The sequence below is a fragment of the Bos taurus genome, chromosome 6 (genome assembly GCF_002263795.3).
Source record: "Bos taurus isolate L1 Dominette 01449 registration number 42190680 breed Hereford chromosome 6, ARS-UCD2.0, whole genome shotgun sequence".
Classification (NCBI taxonomy): domain Eukaryota; kingdom Metazoa; phylum Chordata; class Mammalia; order Artiodactyla; family Bovidae; genus Bos; species Bos taurus.
In genome coordinates this window covers 11,200,404-11,210,147 of record NC_037333.1, presented here as the reverse complement: position 1 = coordinate 11,210,147, position 9,744 = coordinate 11,200,404, and the positions used below count along the sequence as shown (strand labels likewise).

Genomic DNA, 9,744 nt, shown 5'->3' with positions numbered 1-9,744 from the left:
CTTTTTAATTGTGGAAGCAAGATTTGTATGGGACAAGCAGTTTGTATTTTAGCAATTTAATCCATGCCTGACTGGATGAAGATATGGGAGAGACACAACTGTCTGAGGAAACAGAGACTCAATTGATTGCTCTTGGTTAATAGAGAAAGAATAGATGATTAAGGGTCTTAGAGTGAAGGGATCCATAGAACTTGTTGACATGCTAGACATAAGGTAAAAGAGAAAAGAATCAAAAATGACTCTGGAACATAATAGGTCACATAGGTGAAAGAAATGGCGATATCATTTATTGGGATGAAAAATCCAGAACAAGAGTATGTTGTCAGTGGTTCTTGGGTTGTGTTCAAGTGAACACATTTAGTATGAAGTCTGACTTTTTAAAAAAGTGGAACTGTTCTGGATGCTGAAAACAATAACCATAGTGCTATTCAAGATGAAACCATGAACAGTAGAGACATTGCATTCAGAGTAAAGAAGTTCAGGGTGTCAGAAGGCTCATAAATATTAAATTCATCAATTTATTTATAGGTAATTAGCATGAGATCTGGAGAAGGCAATGGCACCCCACTCCAGCACTCTTGCCTGGAAAATCCCATGGACGGAGGAGCCTGGTGGGCTGCAGTCCATGGGGTTGCTAAGAGTCGGACAAGACTCAGCAACTTCACTTTCACTTTTCACTTTTCACTTTCATGCATTGGAGAAGGAAATGGCAACCCACTCCAGTGTTCTTGCCTGGAGAATCCCAGGGATGGGGGAGCCTGGTGGGCTGCTGTCTATGGGGTCGCACAGAGTCGGACACGACTGAAGTGATTTAGCAGCAGTAGCAGCAGCAGCATGAGATCGGAGAAGGCAATGGCACCCCACTCCAGTACTTTGCCTGGAAAATCCCATGGATGGAGGAGCCTGGTAGGCTGCAGTCCATGGGGTCGCGAAGAGTCGGACAAGACTCAGCGACTTCACTTTCATGCATTGGAGAAGGAAATGGCAACCCACTCCAGTGTTCTCACCTGGAGAATCCCAGGGATGGGGGAGCCTGGTGGCTGCCGTCTATGGGGTCACACAGAGTCGGACACGACTGAAGTGACTTAGCAGCAGCAGCAGCATGAGATAAGCTGGGGATAGAGTAATCCTTTTTCCTAGGCAACAATTTTTGAAATTCCCACCTTTGAGCCACTTCCTCAAAGCATGGCCTCTAGAGCAGTGGCAAGAGCAATTTGGAACTTGCTCAAGGTACATCTTTAGATCCCACCCATTACCTACTAAATCAGGAATTCTGGCATTTGGGGACCAGAATCTATGGTTTAAGAATATCACCAGGTGATTCTGATTCACTCCAAAGGGGCTCAATCTTGATTGCACATCAGAATCAGCTGGGGATTATTAAAATATATTGTCTCCTGGACCACACCCAGTGATTTGACTGTAGACAAGTGTGTGACCTGGGCACCAAGACCAGAAATTTTGAAAGTTCCCCAGGTGATACTAATGTGCAGCCAGGGCTGAGAACTGCAGTTCTGAAGAGTAATGACAAAGAAATCCTAAGAGGAGTGTAACTCAAACTTTGAAGTGCAAACCAACCATCTAGGTTACTCTTAAAAGTGAAGATTCTGATGCAGGTCTGGGGTACAGCCTGAGAGTCTGCATTGCTAGTCTGCTCCTCTGTGAGCAGTGTAGACCACAGACCATGTTTCAAGGAGCAAAGCTCTAGAGCAGATTTGCCGGACATATACGATACATTTTCCACAGTTTGAAGAAACAATGGATTAGCTGGGGGTGACTAGTTTGGCATAAGAATTGGTTGCTCAGGAAAAGATACCAGAAGTGGGAGTAGAAGCCAGTAAAGTTTACAAACATGTTCAGTTTTTACAATGTTTTTAGATAAATGCCAAAACACAAGTACTTTTAAAAAAATTGTTGTTTTCATTATTTAGTCATTAAGTCATGTCTGACTCTTTGCGACCCCATGGACTGCAGCATGCCAGGCTTCTCTGTCTTTCACTGTTTCCGAGTTTGCTCAAATCCAGGTCCATTGAGTCAGTGATGCTATCTAAACATCTCTTCCTTTATTGTCCCTTTCTCCTCCTGCCCTCAATCTTTCCCAGAATCAGAGTCTTTTCCAATGAGTGAGCTCTTTACATTAGGTGACCAAAGCATTGGAGCTTCAGCATCAGTCCTTCCAGTGAATATTCAGAGTTGATTTCCTTTAGGATTGACTGGTTTGATCTCCTTGCAGTCCAAGGGACTCTTAAGAGTCTTCTCCAGCACTTTTTAAAAAAGACTAGTCTTTAAATAAAAATACTGGGCCAAGTGAAAGAGGTCAAAATCAAATTTTTGCAAGTAGGCACCAAGAGAATCATTGGGTCATCATATTTTTGCCATGTTTTCCTGGAGAGGATGTGAGTTTAAGTTTCTAGTATAACTTTGATTGTCCTACTAAATGTTATTCTGGAAGGACTAACCCATATGGGCTCATACTAATCCACTCCCAGGTCAATAGCAAAGTATTTCTGTTTGTGTGTTTTCACTTTAGTAAAAGTCAACCTATAATTTTGGGACTTTAGAACTATGGGGGAAAAGATCCCAAAAGTGGACTGTATAGTATTTTTTGCCACTTTTGAATATATGTGCCTTGGTAGTTTTAATGAAGTTTTTATTTAAACTTCTTTGGTGGTTGAAGGAAACCAATTTAGCTGCCTCCCTTTATGGATGACAGTAGTCGAATCATCACTTGTCTATTGGGCCCAGCCCCAGCAATATCTTAATTAGCAAAGGGATCTGAGTCTGAGGTGACAACTTACCCTCTGGATCTTGAATTCTCTTTGCTTCTTCATTAATCAAAAGAAAAATAAATATGTTAGAATGATTAAGTAAGAGCCCTGCCTTTCCATCAAATGTTTAGGCTTCTGGAGTTAGGAGACATGGGCACTTCCTATTGTAAATTACATTCTACCGGTTCATTTATTAATAAATGAGTGAACTGATCTGGCATGGAAAAAGGATGAGAGATTAATTAATAGTGTTTAGTAAATATTAAAATGAATTGGTCCAAAATTGAGTTAGACCCCATGTATTCCTAATATGAGTTAACTCCAAAATATAAAGCCATCTCCCATTTTCCCAAGGAGAAGGTCCAAAAGGTTTGTGACTTTTTTATTAGCTATGCCATAACTATAAAATATTAACCTTTAATATTTAATTTATTAAATGTTATAAGACTTTCAAAATAACATATATAATTATCTTATTTAGATAGAAGTATGCTTTTTCACATTTCTTGTGAACACTTATTCGCTTTTCATTATGTATCAAAGTAGTCTTATCACCTTCAGAGTTGCTTGTTGAATCATCTTCACTGAGAGAACATAATTTCGTCTGACCACATTTTTTTAGATAGAACACATTTTGGATTAGTATTAATATATGTTATTCTCACTGGAAAATTTATCCTGAGAGCATACAATTGCAAAACTTTAATATATTTTTATATTGTCCTGTGTACATGCATTTATGATCTCCAAAATATAACCATACTTTCTGCTTTTTAAGTAAACTTTACAAGCCTTGTTTACAACAACACTTGCACCTGTGAAATCATCCCAATGAGAGTAATGAAGAAATCTGTATTAAAGTTTTTTCTTGTTTCGTTCATCAATTTATTCAGTTAATCATTTAATGGTAATATTGACATTTGTGATTTCAAGCTAACATGTTTTCTTTCCCAAGCAGTATTTGATTAGTCAAAATTTAGTAAATTGAAAGAGGATGGGTTATAACTAGACTTTGTAAGAACTTGGATATAAAATAACTTATCTGAGGGTTAATATTTTAGGAGGAAAAAACCTTTGGCTTATATTTGTGTAAGGCCAGCAGTAGTAATAAGGTATAATTCATAGAATTTTTATCACTGTTTTAAAGCAAATTCATACTAATTATCATTACTTCTGAATTCTACATTCAATTTTATTTTGTGTTTTTATCTGAAACTGATTACAAAGAATAAAAATTATAACAAGCAACAGGAAATTCTCTAAAGGCTTTATATATTATATAAAAGAGATATACATACTTTCTTTCATTAGACTGAGTACCTTGTGGAATATACTCCAGTGATGATATGTGGGAGCAAATTTAATTCAACCTTAATCTTAGGACTTTTTTTCCTTTAAACGTAATAATGTCTAAATTTGACCCTATGGTAAAAAGTTATTTTGATCTGTATATTATCAACTTTTGCTAGTGCAAAAACAAACTCAAAATTTCAGCAGCTTTCCACAATATACATTTTTTTTTATTGTTCTGTATGTTACTTGATCCAACCAGTCTATTCTGAAGGAGATCAGCCCTGGGATTTCTTTGGAAGAACTGATGCTAAAGCTGAAACTCCAGTACTTTGGCCACCTCATGCGAAGAGTTGACTCATTGGAAAAGACTCTGATGCTGGGAGGGATTGGGGGCAGAAGGAGAAGGGGACAACAGAGGATGAGATGGCTGGATGGCATCACTGACTCAATGGACATGAGTCTGAGTAAACTCCGGGAGTTGGTGATGGACAGGGAGGCCTGGCGTGCTGCGATTCATGGGGTCGCAAAGAGTCGGACACGACTGAGCGACTGATCTGATCTGATCTGATGTTTCTTGAAAGCTCTTCTTTCCTGAGCTTCACTGAGCTCAGCCCAGCTCTAAGAGTCCTCTCATGCCTCTAACCATTGTAAAGGAAGAGTCACCATCTGAGAGGTGATGTTCTCGTGGCAGAAGGCAACTGCTTAGATAAGACAGAGCCAACCCAGACAAAGCGTTAAAGCTTCTATTTGTGTGTCACATCTACTCACACTCCATTGACTGAAGAAAGTCTTATGGCTAAGCCAGTGTCAATGGAGCAAGAGCATATACTCCCTATCAATGGGAAGCATGACAAGGGTTGGGAGGAGGCATATAAGTGTGAGCAAATAATAAATCTACTCTAGCCTGTAAGCTGATAACTAAATTGTTTTGCTGAGTCCCTTGCAATTTGTGAAATTTTCTTAAAAATCATTAGAATCAAAGTTAATGTAATTGAGTATGTAGGACACACACTATTTTTGAGTACCTGTAATGGCCATGAATCAGATGAAGGTCAATCATATGAAATATGAAGATTATATGAGATTTGAGAGAAGATATTGAATATATTTTCTGATGTACTTATATTTCCTCATGATGCCATCAGAAATAGTTTCCTTCATGGTTTTTAACTTCTTAGAATAATTTTCATGTCTGAAGCCTGTTTGGGAGTTTTGCTTCCTGTACTATTCTTGTCACTGCAGTATCCAAGTCTGGTTCTCTTCCAGGTCTCCTGGAGATTCTAGGAGGTATTTAATTTCCTTTAGTATTTCTGCTAAAGTAGTTAGGCTAAACTCTTTTCCATATATATCCTATGGAATGGATATGTGGCTTCAAGAAGTTAATGTATAAGAAGGTACCTAGCATATGGAATGCATTTTAAAAGTCATATCCTTTTCTAGTCCTAGGATTTCCTTATGAAAATGTTGATATATTTGCTACTCTTAAGAAATGCTTTATTGTTAATTTTTTGGCATGATGTCCTCAAACTCTTAAGAACAGCTTACCCTGTTTCAGTGTCAATGATATTTCTCATTGATACTGAAAGCCTGGGAGTGATAATGAACATAAGTAGAAAAACTTTTCTACTTATGTTCCCGCCACTGTCTGATGATGTCTCTTAGCCAATCATATGTCCTAGATTATCAGAGGACAATTCCAACTTACAATATGCTGCTTCATGTCCCCATAAATATAATTTTATCTTTAACATCTATGTTTTATGTTTTGCTTCATGAAATATATGCTATCCTTGGAGCTTCCAGCTTGGTGAATATGGAGATTCAGGGAAAGGCATGCCCTAGAAGAGGTCATGAAAGCTCCTGCCCTTTCCGATAACCTCAACATATGCATCTCTTCCATCTGGTTGTTCCTGAGTCATATCCCTTTGTAACAAACCAGTCATCTAGTTTTGGGTTCAGCTCCCAGATGATGTGTTCCTTCTTAGACAACTTGACAGAAAAATTAGGAGAGGATACAGAAAGCAAAATTTTGATGATTATAAATTTGTGACCAAGAAAGCCCTTCAAAATATAGGGCTCACATATCCTGTTGGATCACTTTTTCTCTGGGCTTATATGCATGAATTTTTCATGGATATAACTCTATTGTAAGACTCATGAAATGCACAATAATCCGTGTGCTTATGAAGGATATGGGAAAGATAAGATCCACAAAAGACAAAAGAAGCATGTGCAAGAAGAATCCAATTAAAGAAATTGCCAAAAATTGACAAAGAGCTAGCACTTAATTGAGGAAGAGGAGGAGAAGCAAAAATCTGCATAGAAGAAGAAAGTTAAGAGCCTTCCTAATATTCTTTCTTACGAGTGATGGTTTAAAAGTTACATTTGAGAGAACTGACTTCCAAGGAGACAAACAGAAGTGAAGAATTTAGGCTTTTGAATTCACCTGCTTAAAAATTATTGGAAAAAGGAAGAAGAAACTAAGATTCTTAGAGCAAGAACTTCATGATAAAGAAGAGAAAGAACTGGGAGGAAAACAAAGTGATGCAGAAACTTTTGAGTTCAGATGTTGAAAAAAACTGGGTGGAAGAGATCAGGAAACAACACAGACTTCTCCACCAAGCAGAAGCAGCAGGGAAGACTCATGGAGGACCATCAGATGGTCCACAAATTCCAGTTTTATGTGATCGAAGCTGGAGAAGAACTTGGAAGCTTCAAAGATACAGCCACAAAGCAGAAGCTGATGAATAAAACTCTTGAAGACTGTTTGAAACTTGAAGTAGAAAATGGAACACTGAGTGTTTTGGGCACCACAATTTGCAGTAAACAATTGACATTCACATTAAAGAGTTTTGAACCGTAGAAGCGATGGGTGGCTGGAAAGCTCAACCGACAAGAAAGGAAAACACTTCTGGTTCAGCCAGTCATCAAAGTTAAGACTGAAAGAGGCTGGCTGCTTCTTTGAGCAGCCAGTGATTTGGAAGGAGCGTTTCTCCTTCAAATTGATCATCATCAGAATACATCAAGTGCTTCCCTGGTGGCTTAGCTGTAAAGAATCTGCCTGCAATGCAGGAGCCACAGGAGATGTGGATTCACCCCCTGGGTCAGGAAGATTCCCCTGGAGGAGGGCATGGCAACCCACTCCAGTATTCTTGCCTGGAGAATCCCATGGACAGAGAAACCTGGCAGGCTACAGTCCATGGGGTCGCAAAGAGTCAGACATGACTTAGCAAGCATGCACAGAGTACATTAAACAAAATTGGGGGAATGTCCACTTTTAATGTTTTATGTAAATTCCACCTACAACTAAAAAGTTAAGATTTGACCACTTGTCCCTATATATTATGGGTAAGACTTTGAAACTGAACCCCTTTCCCCACCAAATGGTCAGTGCATCACCCCCAGGGTGCTTTCTATGAGTTTTTGCTCCCAATAGACATTGTTATTTTCTCATGGTTTTCATCAAGTAATTCAGGTTGTTATTTTTTAATATTGTAGTATATTTTTTAACATGATATGAGTGTCACAAAAGGTTATCCTGTGCTAAAATGAAAATTGCTCATGCCCTGGGGACTTCTTTTCTTCCAATGCCTGCCTCCATTCACTATCCAGTCAGCAGCCCAAGCAGTGGGAACTGCAGACCAGTCTTCCAGTGGCGAGTGGAGCTCTCCATTCTTCAGCAGGAAACTGCTGCATAGGCACTGAGGACACCCCACCTTCAGCCCAGCCTGGGACCTGGGATTGAGTAGCAGTAAATTTGGGAACTGGAGCAGTTCATTCATCCTGAAATCCCTCCTTTGTAACAGTCTTTAATGCAACAGCCTGAGCTTCCTTTTCAGTCCCTTTAGGGACTCTGAAGAAGTAGAGATTACATGTGACCTTCCATGGGTGTTCACAGGAAAAGGTGCCATGCTTGTGCCGAACTTTCTGGGTCAGCATCCACCACTTCAGACTCACCAAGTGAGCCCCCTTGTGAAGGATGGTCTCTGTCATCCTCGCTAGAGCCTTCACATGGTGCAGAGGAGTGTCTGTATTCTGCTGAGTGACTGTAGGCAGGTTAACATAAAGTGTCGCTGTGAGAGGCTGGTGACCAACCCTGGGTCAGTCACCACCAGAAATCATGGCTCACAGAAGGCTGCCTGGATCTGGCTGGTGAAGATTCCAGGAGTTAAGTGGCCAGCAGTCGGAGTGGCTCCAGTGGCAGCTGCAAACTTTAGCATAGCTCAATCGCCAGTATTCTTGGGTTATATGATACTGGTATCAGCTGAGTTTGCCAGCAAAAGCTTCTAAGCTTTTCCCAGTTTCTGTACAGATTTATGAATTAAATTCCACTTTTTTTTTGGTACATATGCTGTTCCATTTGGAAGTCAAGGTTAATGTCACCTAGTGGGTTACTGCTGCAAGGAATCTATGGGCATCCTTATTTCTCATTAGGAAAACATCAAGATCTCTGGATGTCATGAAAGTTTCCCATTAAGTTACAATATGAGCCCAGAACAATGCTATGTGGACTCCTCTCTGGTTAGCCCAGAAAGGTGAGTTGTATTTTTATTTGCACTTTTATTATTATCAACTCACACAGGTTTTCAGGTGCACTGTCGGTTTATATGTCTTTATATAGTGAATGATCATGATATTTTCCAGTTTTTCTTTAGAGACTGATTTTTGCGAAGTTGGAAACATCTTTTATGTAACAGCTAGCTTCAACACTAATCCCTCAAATGGGTTGCTAAAATACTTTCTCAGTTTAGACTTTCTTTTTTAAATTGTTTAACAAAGATCTTGTTAAAATTGTTTTAACAAGCAGCTTTTATTTATTTATTTTTATAGTTTTTGGTAAAAAAAATGTGAGGTACTGAAAACAGTTTTTCAGGAAACTAATCTAGCAGTGGTAGGCAGAGTTGTTTAGATAAGGACAGCTCAATTAGTACATCAGTTCATAATTGAAAAATGAGACAAGGTTCTGCAGTCAAAAGCCAGAGATGGAAACAAAATTTAATGAATAAGCGTCAGATGCCTTTTAAAGGACGTGGTGCTAGTGGTAAAGAACCCACCTGCCAGCACAGGAGATGTAAAGACATGTGGGTTTGATCCCTGGGTTGGGGAAACCCCTAGAGGAGGGTATGGCAACCCACTCCAGTGTTCTTGCCTGGAGAATCCCTTGGACAGAGGAGCCTGCTGGGCTATACTCCATGGGGTCGCAGACTGAACTGCTTAGCATTCACACAAACTTTTTAAGGGAAGAATGATAGGAATTGGTTCAATGTACGTTCTAAAGAGATATGTCACAAATGATCCCAAAATTTGAGACTAAGAAGAATGTACCAGTGCTAGAAACATAAAATGTTGGTGTGCTGCCCCATTGTTTTTCTCAAAGTTTATTAGATTTTAAGTAAACAGTTTATGGTGACAACAGTCTACAAATATGAACACTGAAGAGTCTTGGGAATTTTTTTTTCTGTCTTTGATACACATTCTTAAATAACCAAACTCATGTTTTGTTATATTTCATTATAAGCACTAATTGTGTTGTGAGCTAGTGGCGCCAGATAAACAGGAGTTTCTGTCTTCCCTCTAACTTCCTACTATAGCTGGGCTACTCCTCCTGTTCCACATTGGTACCAAGTCATAGGTGACTGGTTGCAATGATCGGCTGTGACATGAGACCCCAGGCTCCCGACCT

General features: G+C 39.3%; 1 pseudogene; it reads right to left on the bottom strand.

Annotated features, from left to right (window-relative positions):
• Positions 1-7,594: 7,594 nt before the first annotated feature.
• Positions 7,595-8,522, bottom strand: LOC112447144 (small ribosomal subunit protein uS2-like; annotated as a pseudogene).
• Positions 8,523-9,744: the final 1,222 nt, after the last annotated feature.